This window comes from Camelus dromedarius, chromosome 14 (genome assembly GCF_036321535.1).
Source record: "Camelus dromedarius isolate mCamDro1 chromosome 14, mCamDro1.pat, whole genome shotgun sequence".
In the NCBI taxonomy this organism is placed as follows: domain Eukaryota; kingdom Metazoa; phylum Chordata; class Mammalia; order Artiodactyla; family Camelidae; genus Camelus; species Camelus dromedarius.
This window is the reverse complement of record NC_087449.1, coordinates 31,186,177-31,199,818: the sequence shown is the minus strand read 5'-3', so window position 1 is coordinate 31,199,818 and position 13,642 is coordinate 31,186,177. Positions and strand designations below refer to the sequence as shown.

Genomic DNA, 13,642 nt, shown 5'->3' with positions numbered 1-13,642 from the left:
CCTTTTCATATAGCTGTTAGAATAAACTTTTCTTTATCCATAAAAAGTCTTGTTGGAATTTAGATACGAATTACATTAAACCTACAGTTCAAGCTGAAGAACGGACATCTTTACTATGCTGAGTCTTTCAGTCCATGAGTGCTGTATGTCCCTCTTTATTTTCTTTGATTTCTTTCATCATCACTTTATAATTTTCAGCATACAAGTCTTATGCATGTTTTGTTAGATTTAGACCCATCATTTCATTTTTTTTAGTGGTTGTAAGTGTATTTTATTTTTAATTTGTTAGTTATAGAAATAAAATTGATTTTTGTAGGTTTGTCTTATATATTATGACCTTTCTGAACTCACTTATCAGTTCTAGGAGTTTAAAAATGTTTTGTAGATTCCTTGCCCTTTTCTACATAGACAATTATGTCATATATGAATAGGAACAGTTTTACTTTTTTCCATTTCTATCTATTGCATTTTATTTCTTTTTCTTGCCTTGTTGCCCTGGCTAAGACTAACAGCATGACACTGAATGAGTGTCCTTGCCTTCATTCTGATCTTAGGGAGAAAGCATTCACTCTTTTGCCATTAAATATAATGTTAGCTGTAGGTTTTTTGTAGATGCTCTTTATCAAGTTGAGAAATTTCCCTCTGCTCCTAGCTTTCTGAGAGTTTTTATTCATAAATGAGTATTGAAGTTTGCCAAAAGATTTTTTCATCACTTGATCTGATCATGCAATCCTTCTTCTTTAGCCTGTTAAAACAGTAGATTTTTGAATATTGAACCAACCATGCATCCCTGGAATAAATCTTACTTGGTCATGGTATATAATTCTTTTTATATGTTACTAAAGTCTATTTGCTAATATTTTGTTAAGGATTTTTGCATCTGTATTCATGAGGAATATTGGTCTGTGTTTTTTTTTTTTTTTTTGTATTGTCTTTATCAGGTTTTGGTATCAGGGTGATGTTAGCTTTATAAAATGTACTGAGAGATATTCTCTTCTATTTTCTGGAAGAGATTTTGTAGAACTAGTGCTAATTTTTCCTTAAACATTTGGTAGAATTATCCAGTGAAAACATATGGGACTGGATATTTGCTTTTGAAGAGTTTAAATGAATTCAATGTCATTAACAGACAAAATTATGGAGACAGTAAAAAGATCGGTGATTGCCAGGAGTTTGGAGGAGGAAGAGAGGGATGAATAGGTGGCACACAGGAGTTTTAGGGAAGTGAAACTATTCTGTAAGATACTATATTGGTGGATACATGTCATTATTCAGTTGTCAAAATTCATAGAATGTGCAACACAAAAAGTAAACTCTGATGTGAACTATGGAACTTGGGTGGTGATGATGTGTCAGTGCACGTTCATCATCTGTAACAAATGTACCACACAGGTGGGGGGTGTTGACCCAGGGGCTTGGGCTGTGGTTGACTATGGGTGTGTGTGAGGCAGGGGCATATGAGAACTCTACTTTCTGCTCAGTTTTGCTGTGGACTTTAAACTGCTCTGGGGAGGGGTATAGCTCAGTGGTAGAGTGTGTGCCTAGCATGCATAGGTCCTGGGTTCAATCCCCAGTACTTGTATTAAAATAAATAAATAAATAATAAATAAATAAATAAAACCGAAGTACCTCCTCCCCTCAAAATATATAGTGCTATATGTCAATTATATCTTGATAAAACGGGAAGGAAAAAAAATTGCTCTAGAAAATAATCTATTAATTAAAAACAAACAAACAAACAAAAAACTCCCCTGAGTCTCTTGTTGTAAAATGGGTGCCCTTATACCATTGTCCCCATCACTAGTGTTCAGCTCCTGACTCACATTGTGCCTCTGCTGGGCTGCCCACATGTAGACACCTCTGGGCCTTCATTCTGTGAGCTCCCGACCCTGTACCTAAGCCTGAGCCCCCCTGGACTCACTCCGTTTGATCTGCTATCCTGCTACATCCCTCTTTCCTGTGGCTTAGTAGGTCTGGATCCTCAGACCCAGACAGACTGGAGTGGCAGCCTGTCTAAGCCTCCTTCTCATCTGGGTAAAAGGGGTACCACAAGCTCATGACGCCAGTACCCACAGCGCTGCTTGGCACCAGGTGTAACTTCTTCCACTTCCTTCCTCCCCTGCTGATGGCATGGCTGAGGGTGGCCAACTCTGGAAAGGCAGCCCTTTCAGAGTAAGAAATAAAGAGACAGGGTGGGGTGGGGTAGGACGGGAGGTGTGGGGGTGTGGGAGGGTGGGTGTGCGGTGGGGAGGAGGGGAAGAGAGTGGAGAGTAACGACCCTGGGGCTTGCACTCAGCGGCCAGGCCAACCGGCGCCCTTTCCCACGACAGACAATGGACGCACGTCTCAAGATATGTTTGTTTCCTGGGTCCCCTTGAGGTGGGGATGGGAGCAGGGAGCACACGGGGTGACGAGGAAGGATGTTGTTTTTCAACTGACAAGAGTGACTCCGTTTCCGATTCTCACAGGCGACCTGAATGCCCATCACATCGGGCAGGGAGAGCTGCCCAGATCTGACACTAACCCCTTGTGGAAGCGGCTGGCAGGCCCCCGGGGTGAGGGGACGCCTGCGGGCCGGCGGAGGCTGCATGAATTTAGAGCCTGTGAATGAGGCGGGATTGGCAGCCCTTGAGACAAACTCCCTCTTTGTTCCTGAGCTGTACCTCCCAGACAAGGGCAGTGCCAGCTCTCTTCCCTCCATCCTGTCCACATTCTCTGGCCCAACTCAGCTGTGCAGAGAGGCACAGAGGCTCCCATGGTTTAAACCCTAAAAAGAATCAGTTAATTTGTGTCTTGGAGACCCACAAGCAGCCTGCAGCCTGCACGTCTGGGGTCCTAGAGCTGAGAGTTGCCAAGACAGCAGTTTTCAAACATTTTTGACTGTAGCCTCTAGTGAGAAATAAATTTTGCATCATGACTCAGTCACACACACACAGACATTCATGTACACTCTCATGCATAATTTAAACATTTAAAAAAGGAAATAAAATAGACTAGACAGTATCAGAGTGCAGTGAAGATAAAGATTGTTTGGTGAAACCTTTTCTGTGTCATTGAAATGAAAGGTGTATTCATTTCAGCACATTGGGTGTGTGTGTATTGGGTCATGATATAAATTCTATTTCTGACTGTGGATTGTGGTAAAAAAAAGAAAAAAAGATCAAGAAATTCTTCCCAGATCACTGTTTCCCCAACTATATGTTATATCGTCAGCTTGGAGAGCGACAAACGTGTACATATTAAAGGCCCTGAAAATTCCTGCAGTAAAGACATCTGTTGAACTTTGCTAATCAAGTGTGTGGTCCCTTGAATTTCCTCAGTGATTTCAGCTGCTGGGTAAAGGGAGGCGGCTTCAACAAGAACACAGCGACAGGATCTGTTACATTGTTGGTTGCCTTGAGGATTGTGTCTGCAAATTTCCTCATGCTAAAGATGCTTGAAAACTGTAAGTCTAGTCCAACTCTCTCATGTTTTGTTTGGGGAAACTGAAGTCCAAAAAAAGGGAAGTGACTGGCCCAAGGTCACCCAGTGAAGTCATGCTAGGGTTGGGACTCAGTTTTGCTGAGTTCTTAACCATAACCCCTGACTCCACCTCCAGGCGCAGATAGACACCCTGGTGCAGGGGTCCAGGGGGTCTGGGGTAGGGCATCAGACCCTTCTTTGAAAAGGGAGATATTGTATAGTAAATATAAGGAACTTATTTCTTTTTTCTAAGCCTCATAAGGGAGAGTCTATAGTTCCAATCAGGAAGTTACCAGCCATATCATACTGCAACTTAATGAAAACTTTTCCCCATTGTCTAACCCTAGGAAAAGTCACTCATTGCTATATGAAAAAAAGTATGAACATTCAGGAATTCCTCTTTTGTCCCACTAAAACTCTGTAATTATCTTCCCAGAAGTGACTTTGCTTAGATTGTATTCCAACTAGCAAAGAATGTCTGTTCCTCATCCACAGAGGGTTAAAGTGGTTTTACTTCCAACAGCGTCTGAAAATACAGTACTGTGCATTGAGCTTCTGTTGAAGGGACACGTGCTTGAGTGGTGTGTGACTGCTTTTAACTCTGGATCCTGTCATCCTCTGCCACCCTGTCCCTCATCCCCCGAAAGTGACCTCCAGGAACTCTGTCAGTGGCTTCCTTGCGTGTTGATCCTCAGCTCTCTGCATCTTCTGTTAGTCTCTAATGCTGATCTCAGCGTGAGAACTTTGGTTCTGACTGCATGCACCACTGCCCTCTTGTGGACAGTGGCACAGCTGTGCCGGTGGCTGAAGTGTCACTTCAAGGCCCCTGTCACCTCCTGTCAGGACTGAATGGGGCTTCAAGGGGCAGTTTAATCAAGACTAGGAAAGGCTGCACTTAACCACTTTCAGAAGATAGCCATCTCTTTTTATCTAACCACCTTCGGTGAGGACCTTCTCCTAGTTACTGTGCATTATTTTAAGAGTTCGTTAATTTGTTTAGAATTAGCTCTCTAGTATCAGGGAGGGGATGGGGTGAATGAATTGCTTTGCAGAATGACTATGATTAAAAATAAGGCCGAGCATATAGGAAAAACCCCCCAAAGATCACAAATTACCCCCTCAGAGGCAGAGCCGGCAGAGCAGAATGGCCAAGTCCTTGGGAGGAGGGAGCATAATTTCTGTGCCCAACTGAGCTGCTCAGAATGCTCCATCCACCTCCCCCAAGACCTCTCCTAACTTGCCCCCTCACGGAGATCCCCTCCTCTGGCTTCAGCCTCCTCTTGCCCCCATCTCCTGAGCCTTCTCTCAGCGCCTTCTCTGAGTCCCTCCTCTGAGCGCCCTCCTGCCTCTGATTTCCACCTGCTCCTTTGTCCCCTTCCGTTCAATGTTCTTTCAATGGCCCTTTCACAGAAAAGATGGTAGAAATCTGATAGCTGTTTTTAATCAATTTATGTGATATCTTGTGCATTCATTATTAGTGTATTTTATATAATATTATTTTTAGGGATGATATAAGATGAAGAGTATTGTGCGTTAATCATCAGTGTATTTTGTTTCATTTCTCTATTTTAAAAATTGACGTATAGTTGAGTTATAATATTATATTAATTTCAGGTGTACAGCATAGGGATTCTGTATTTTTACAGATTATACTCCATTAATAGTTATTTCAAGATAATGGCTATAATTCCCTGTGCTATACAATATATCCTTGTTGCTTATCTATTTTATACATGGTAGTTTGGATCTCTTAATCCCATACCCGTAATTTGCCCCTCCTCCATCATCAGTGTATTTTATATTAAACAATTTTTATTGTTTCGTTAGGGAAGACATAAAAAACAGAGGCTAAATGTGTATTTCCTAAAAAGTAGATGCAATTTTGACTACTTAAATTTACATTAAATATATTTTTGTGCTATATTTGGACAACTTTTAATAATGATTTTGGGTTGCCCATGATCCCGACCACCATTCCTGCACTGCCATTATCTGGGTGACTATGAATCCATCCACTCACTCATTCAATAGCGGTCTTTCTTGAGCACCTACTCCATGCCAGGCACAGTTCTAGGCTCTAGGGAGACAGCAAGGAATAAAATCATCTCTTCTCTCGTAAAGCTCAGATTCTGATGGGAGGTGAATGTTATATAGTCTGATGGGCTGGATCTTATTTCATTTGCTTTGATACTGTCTTTCTTGAGTTTTGTAACTGGGAAGACGCCCCCAAGCTCCTTTTCTTTCACCATCTCCAACATGTGATCTCTTTTGGATCAATTTTTGGGAAAACTGCTATTTATTGACAACTTCTGATGACTGAGTTTAATTAATCATTCACAACCTGGTCACTTTTCTAGTAGCTGATGACACAGTAAGATGAAGAGGAAAGGATGCTGCCTTCCTGGACTGCACTAGTTCCCACAGAACCACCAGTGCTAGTACAAGTCACACTGCACTGGGGCAGTTTAACACGGTGGTCCACAGCGTGGCTCCACAGACTCACAGACCTGGGTCAAATTCTGGTTTTGCCACATATATATCTACATGGCTTTGAGCAGATAACTTAACCTATCTGAAGCTCATTCTCTGCCAGCTCCCACCCCTACCTCCTGCAGAACGAGGAAAGTATTAATAATCACTTAAGAGGCTGGGAGGAATCATTAAATGAGATTTTATGTGTGTATGTGTGTATATATAGTGCTTGGTATAGTGAATGCCTGGCCTAAGGCTCAATAAATGGTAGCTGTTATTACTAAGTGTAATTTGCTGTTACTTTCCTCCTACCAGCTTTATTGAGGTATGATTGACAAATAAAAGTTGTGTATGTTTAAGGTGTACAGCATAATGTTTTGGTATATGTATGCATTGTGAAATGATTACTACAATCAAGTTGATTAACATATCCATCCCCTCACACAGTTGCCGTGTGTGTGTGTGTGTGTGTGTGTGTGTGTGTGTGTGTGTGTGTGTGTTGAGATCTACTCTCTAGGAAAATTTCAAACATACAATGCAAAATTATTAGCCTTCTCTGCCAGCTCTATCCTATAGTCACAATGCACATCAGGTCTCCAGAAGTTATTCATCGTATGATTGAAAGCTTGTACCCTTTGACCAGCATCTCCCAATTTCCCCCACCCCCAGCCCCTGGTAATCACCATCCTACTCTTTTACTGTAAATTTGCCTATTTTAGATAACACGTATAAGTGACATTATGCAGTGTTTGTTAGTGCTTCTTAATTTTCACATATAATGGGGACTTACTGATTAATTGCACTGTAATAAGAAAACATATACCATTTGTTTGACAAGTGCTGTGACAAGGTTGATACTGATACATATAGCGGGGCCACCTGACAGTCTAGGCAGACTGCCTAGAGGAGGAGTGAGTTATGAGCATAACACTGAAAGATGAGTGAGATACAGCTGGTAGAGAAAGTGCGTATGTTTTCATGTGTGTATGTGCCAGGGAGTAGTGGCTAAAGGACCTCAGTCTTAGAGAGGAGACCCATCAGTGGACAGGACAGGTTCCAATGTAATTTAGTAAAAGTTATGATGGAGGAGAGGCTGTAACGTTAGGAGCAAGGCAAAGTGTACCAGCTCTGCTTCATGAGTGATGAATACGTAAAGCTAGAAGGTGCGCTGCGATGGTTAAGCTCGTTCCTATCAGACCTGGGTTTGAGTACTCTTTTGCCTCTTAATTTTCCCTTGAGTTTGATACTAAACTTCTTTCAGTCCTAGTTTTCTCATTCTTACAATGGGGATATAAATCCCTGCCTGGCAGGATCGAGGTGAAGGTACCTGAGATACAATCCAGCAATGAACAAAAGGCAGGTGTTGGAGCTCTGCTAGTGGGAATGGTTTTAATCTCTGGGTGTGAGTTCTTATAATGTCACACTGGGCGTCTGGCCCGCAAAAGAACTCTGAGGTCATGCTGCCGCCCCAGGACACCCAGGAGGCAGCAGGTGGAGAGGACAAGAACAGCTGGGAGCCTTGAGGTAAGGAGCCTGCAAGCCCGGCGTGCTGTGGCCCAGGCAGAGCCCTGCAAGCCGGTGCGTGCTGAAGGCCGCATGCACAGAGCATAGGCCGGAAGATTTAAACCCTCCCAGCCCTGCACAGGCTCGTCCGCTGAGCTTGGCCCTCCTGGGCCTCAATTTCCTTAAATGAAAAATACTGGGGTAATTTATATGGCAAATTTGATCCTCCCCACCAGCAGTGGAGAACTAGATTGAAAAGAATTCAGAAGCTTTGTCCAGATTCAGTAGGAAAAAGCATTCAGATCAATCAGTGTTATCAGCTCTGAGTGAGAGGAGTCGCAGCATGTGGGCCGTGGATTTTCCATGCCTGGAGCTTGCTAGGAACCCCAGACACTCATGTGCTTATTTTATAGGAGGCACCATACTAAATGCTTCATATGAATTATATCATTTAACTCTCCTAACAACTCTGTAAGGCAGGGACTATCGTTAGCCTTATTTTACAGTTGAGCAACCTGGCTCAGAGAGGTTAAGTAATTTGCCCAAAGTCACACAGTTGGTAGTTGTGACCAGTGTCTCTTCCAGCCCTTGTAGTCAGTCTATCAAGACTGAAAGTCTTTGAGAAGAGACGCTTTATCATACTTATTTTTGAAACCCTAGGGCCTAGTAGGCTTTCAGACTGTATTTACTGCTGTGCTGAACTCAGTGGTTGTAGATGAACATACAATCGACTGGGGCCTCTAATGAACTTCTCACACCTGGGCCCGGCCTCAGATCACCTGCTCTGACCCTCTGAGGCTGGGGCCTGGGCGCCTGGGCCTCGTGCTTGTGAGGCACCACGACCCTGAGAACTGTGGGCTCATATTCTGATGAGCTAGCGCTCCTTCCCTCTTCCTGCGTCTTGGCACTGGGTGGTGCTGTTGGATAGTTCAAGAAATAATATTTCCCGCGACCCAGGAAAGGCATTTCTTTTTGTTTTCAACTTTGTTTTGTGTATCCTCTCAAGAACTGGCAAGATGGACTAAACTAGCTTTTCTGTGGCTCTTTTGAATGTTAACTATTGGTATTTAAGCAAGCAGGTGGGTGAGTCTGCAGTTGTGTTTGGCTTTCAGCTTTTCTCCAGGTGCAAGAGTCTGTGTTCAGAAAGAGGTTTGCAAGGAATTGGTGGTCTGAATAAACAGGCCCCCAAAGATGTTCATGTCCTCATCCCCGGAACCTGTGACTATGTAGCTTTACATGGCAAAGGAAACTTTGTAGGTGTAATTAAGTTAATGATCTTGCAATAGGGAGATTATCCTGGTGGACCCAAGGTACTCACACGGGTCCTTGAAGACTGGAAGAGGATGCAGAAGGTTAGATCAGAGAAGGAGCTGTGAGGATGGAAGCAGATTGCAGAGTCAGAGAGGGATCTGAAGATGTTTGTTGCTGGCACCGAAGACAGAGGAAGTGGCCACAAGTCATGGGATGAAGGCAGCCTACAGAAGCTGGAAATGGGTTGTCCCCTAGAGCTTCCAAAAAGACCACAGTCCTGCCTGACACTTTGATTTTAGCCTAGAAAAATCCATTTTGAATTTCTGACCACCCAGTCTGTAAGATAATAACATTGTGTTATTTTAACTAGTATATTTATGGTAATTTGTAATAGCAGCAATATGAAACTAATACATGAAGAACACCTGAAATAGTCCCTATGGTAGCATTACTGCTCAGCTATCTACTGGCTATTCCTAACCTCCCTGCCCCCCACCTTCTTCCTAGGTACTCATATTTCCAGCCTATCTTGTATTAAGGAGTGACCCTGTGACCCAGTGAATCATAAGGAAAGGTCATCAGGGGAAAGAGTCTCCTTTCCTGGTAAAAGAAGATAGGTATTCAATGAGAGCTCTCTCTCACTGTCTCAGCCACCCCTTTGATTTCTTACTTTGGAAACATACAGTGAGAATGTGATGTCTAGAGCTGCAGCAGCCATCTTAGGACTATGAGGTAAAAACCCATACCCCAACCCTCAACCATCTTTAGGATTGTTAGATCAGCCCAATGCATCCTACGAGATATATTTCACCTTCTAAAATATATCCTTAATTGCTCTTTCAGGAGCCACACAGTCTCCTTCAGAAAATCATGTAAAATCAATAAATGTTTATGGGCTGCCCAGGCTCCAGGCTGAGCACTGGGACAAAGATATGGATTAAGCAGTCCTGTTCTGTAGGAGTTCACCATGTACTAATTAGATATTATTTGGTTATAGATGTAACTTTGAAAAATAAGGAGAATAAAACTGTTACTCTCCATTTATGGATGAGGAAACAGAGACTCAGATTTTGTAATACTTTCTCAGTGCCACTGAAAGCCCATGGCTAGCTGCTGACTATGTCCCGGGTTTCTTGATTTTTGCTTTGGTGCTTTTTTCCCTCATGGATCTTACAATATCAAAACTAGTAAAAATCCTTAGAAATCATCTAGCTCAGGGATGGCAAACAGATTTTTTTTTTTTTTAACTTCATGTACCAGCTCTGGTCTACTTGTACCAATTGCCTAAAGCAATATGTTGTGTCCTGCTTATGGGAAGAGGGTGCTGTGATTGATTAGTAATGTCTGCATGGGTTTTGGGTGGGTGAATGAGGGTGGTACTCACTCTACCTCATCTAGTCCAACTCTCTCATTTAATCAACAACAAAAAAACGAACTTCAAGGAAGGGAAATGAATTACTCAGGGTTAACAATGAACTAAGGGCAGAGCTGGGACTAATGATTTTTCTCACTTCAGTCCAGCTCCCACGACCACCAATCAGACTTAACTATTTAAATATCCTTTTTCTAGGGAACCCTCAAATACTGTTGATGGGAATGTAATTTGGTGCAGCCACTGTGGAGAACTGTATGGAGGGTCCTTAAAAATATAAAGATAGAATTACCATATGACCCAGCAATTCCACTCCTGGGTATATATCTGAAGAAAACAAAAATACTAATTTGAAAAGATACATGCACCTCAATGTGTATAGCTGCCTTATTTACATAGCCAAGATATGGAAGGAGCCTAAGTGTCCATCAACAGCTGACTGGGTAAAGATGATGTGGTATATAAACAATGGAATACTACTTAGCCATAAAAAGAATGAAATTTTGCCATTTGCAACAACATGGATGGACTTGGAGGATATTATGCTTAGTGAAATAAGTCAGAGAAAGAGAAATACTGTAGGATATCACTTAAATGTAGAATCTGAAAAATAAATTAGTGAATACAACAAAAAAGAAACATAGTCACAGATATAGAGAATAAACTGGTAGTTACCAATGGGGAGAGGGAAGCAAGGAGGGGCAAGGTAGGGGTGGGGGGATTAAGAGGTACAAACTACTAAGTATAAAATACATAAGCGACAGAGATATATTGTATAATGCAAGGAATATAGCCAATATTTTATAATAACTATAAATGGAGTATAACCTTTAAAAATTGTGAACCACCATTTTGTACACTTGAAACATATACATAGTATTGTGCATCAGCTATATCTCAATTTAAAAAATCCTTTTTCTTACTTCGGCAGGATTTCCATTGTTTAAGTGGAAATCATTGAGGCATCCTAGAACACTGAAGACCATAGGTTTTAATCTCAGCTATGATGCTGTGTAGCATTAAACACATTGGCTAATCTTGTGTTTACGGATACATCAGCTTCCCCTCGATATCTCCCGTATCTCAAAGAAACTGGACGGTTTAAGCGTTGTGAACTTGATGTTGCTGAGGAAATGTCAGCCAAGAAGGTTAAAATGAAAGAAACACCATGGCATAGACTATGCAGGGACCTTGACAGGCGGCTTGAGTTGGTAAACTCAAGCTCACAGTGTGTTTCAAGGCTGTTAGCTGGAGAGGAAAGAAGAATGGCTAGATTTGCACTTTGCAAGAAGTAAACCAAGGGAAGCAATCCTTTTACCTCTCAGGTTACAGAACTCTGGCTTGATTTTTCACATGTGACCAGGCATTGGATAGAATCCCATTTCCCAGGGGCGCTGGGCCCTTTGTGGGTGAGGCAGGGTTGCTCTCAAACCTTCAGGTTGGGAAGGGGAGCCGCGACCCATGCTGACACAGCACACTCAGGCTGGCTCTTTCAGTCAGCTGTAGTGTCCTTGGGCCCTGGGATGTATGCACAGTTTGCAAACTGTAAAGCACTGTGCAAATGACAAGCAGCACTCCCGTGGTCTGAACAACAACATAAAGTATATTTGCACTATTTAGAGAGGGGCCTTGGGGAAGAAGAGGGTGTCTGTGGAAATTCTGCTTATCAGTGACCGTGAGCTGGTATTTGAATTGTATCCTGGGTCTTCTAGCAGAAATGTTATAAACCATAAATGCAGGACCAGATCATAAATGTTAGTTTTTATGGGTTAGTATTACTACTGCCCTAAAAGTTAATGGTCTAATTTTTAAAATACTCCTTGGCATTTCAAAGTTGATAAAGTCCTTTCACATATATCATCCTGTTGATTTTCCACAAGTGGAACGGGGTGTTCCTCCCTATTTTAGAGAAGAGGAAACAAGTTCAGGGAAGCTGAGTGGCAGGTGGAAGGACAGGTGGTGAATCACTGGAGAGGCTGGAACTTGACCTGGAGCCTTGGGTGCTGAGCCCAGCGGTATTGCTGTCTCACGGTGGCAGCCTTTGAAGATGTTACGTGTGGTTACCTGGAGTCCCAAGGGAGGAGTGGAGGTCAAGGCCAGGGGAGAGGCACGTGTGGTTAGAGCAGTTGGACATGTTGGACTGGGGGTGGGCTTGTGTTGGTGGAGGGCTGGGCAGGCAGGATTTTGGGACTGAAGGACCCATCACAACCAGGAGACTGGTTTGTTATCAGCTGCTATTTATCGAGTTTTTACTTTGGACCAGGCATGGTGGTACAGGCTTGATGTGCATAACCTCATTTAATTTATACCAAACAGTGTTATGTTCAGGATGTGGGGCCTGAGTCGGGAAGGCCGAACACCTTGCCCAAAGTCGCACAGGAGGGATGAGGCCCAGGTTAGAAATGTGGTGGATCAGCTCTGAAGCCTGTGCATCTGATCACACATGATGCTAGAATTGTGTGATCCCAGGAGGTGGAGTATTGGGAAATAAACTTGTAAATGTAGGCTGGGGCCAGTTGGGGCAGCTCTGAGATGCCAGATTAAGGAGCTTTGTGCCTTGTTTTGTGGGCAGCCAGGAGCCACCAGATGGCAAGGGAGAGCAGCAGTCTGTCATCCCTTCCTGAGTCAAATGGAGATTTTTTTTGTAAGTGGGTGCAGACATGGTGCCATTTCCACGGGCTCTCATGCTGCTTCATCCCCCACTGAAAAGGGGGCCACGGTTCCTGCTTTACCTTTATTAAAAAAGAAATCATTTAAGAGCCTCTTAAATTCTAAAGCCATTCCTGCCGAGAGCTTGGCGAGGGTCCTGCGAGGATGCAGAGAGACAGCCCTTGGCCCGGCTGACTCTGGTCTCTCTCTCTGGCCAATGGCCTCAGTATAGCTGTTCCCCAGGGAGTGCGCTTTTGGCATCAGCAACTTACTTCATGTGCCCCTAAATAAACCTTGCAGATTTAAATGCTCCCACGGGGCCTGTCTGGAGAGAAGGGTGTTCCTGAAACAAAACCTCAGATGACGCTTATACATCTCCGGCTCATCAGTCATTCTGACGAGGGACTGAATTCCCCAGTGCCTGTGCAGGCGGTCATTGCTGATGCCACAGGGGCCTGGCTGGGACTCCTTGCTGGCCTCATACATCAGAGCGGAGGTGGCTGTGAGGGGATGTGGAAGCTTGCCGGGACCTTTAGGTGAGCAGTGACGTGAGATGATGTGCTATGATGGGATGGAGTGGCTCAGTCAAGATGTGCCCAGGTGTGTCCTTCACGGGAGATGTGGCTTCATATCTGTGGCCCTTTCACCCCCATCAGATAGAGTAGGACATATCTATCTATTGCTTTATACTTTATAAGGGTTGTCTGCATACATGAGCTCAGTGAATTTTCATGCAGCCACGTTGGGAAGTACAAGTTATCTGAAATTTATAGGTCAGAGCATCAAGCCTTACAGGATGTCTCCTGGACAAATCTAAATGTCCTACCCTCCTTCTTTCCCCTACAAATGTGTTATCAGGTGAAACTGGATTTGAATGACTACCACGTCAGGCACGATGGAGAGCAATCCTTAGGAAGATACCGTGGTGTGCTG

At 43.4% G+C, this 13,642-nt stretch overlaps 1 long non-coding RNA gene across 4 annotated transcripts in view; it reads left to right on the top strand.

The window, feature by feature from the left end:
• The window catches only part of LOC116156875 (uncharacterized), a 482,375-nt gene that overhangs the window by 38,176 nt on the left and 430,557 nt on the right, over window positions 1–13,642 (top strand). The gene's annotated exons all lie outside the window — the stretch shown is intronic.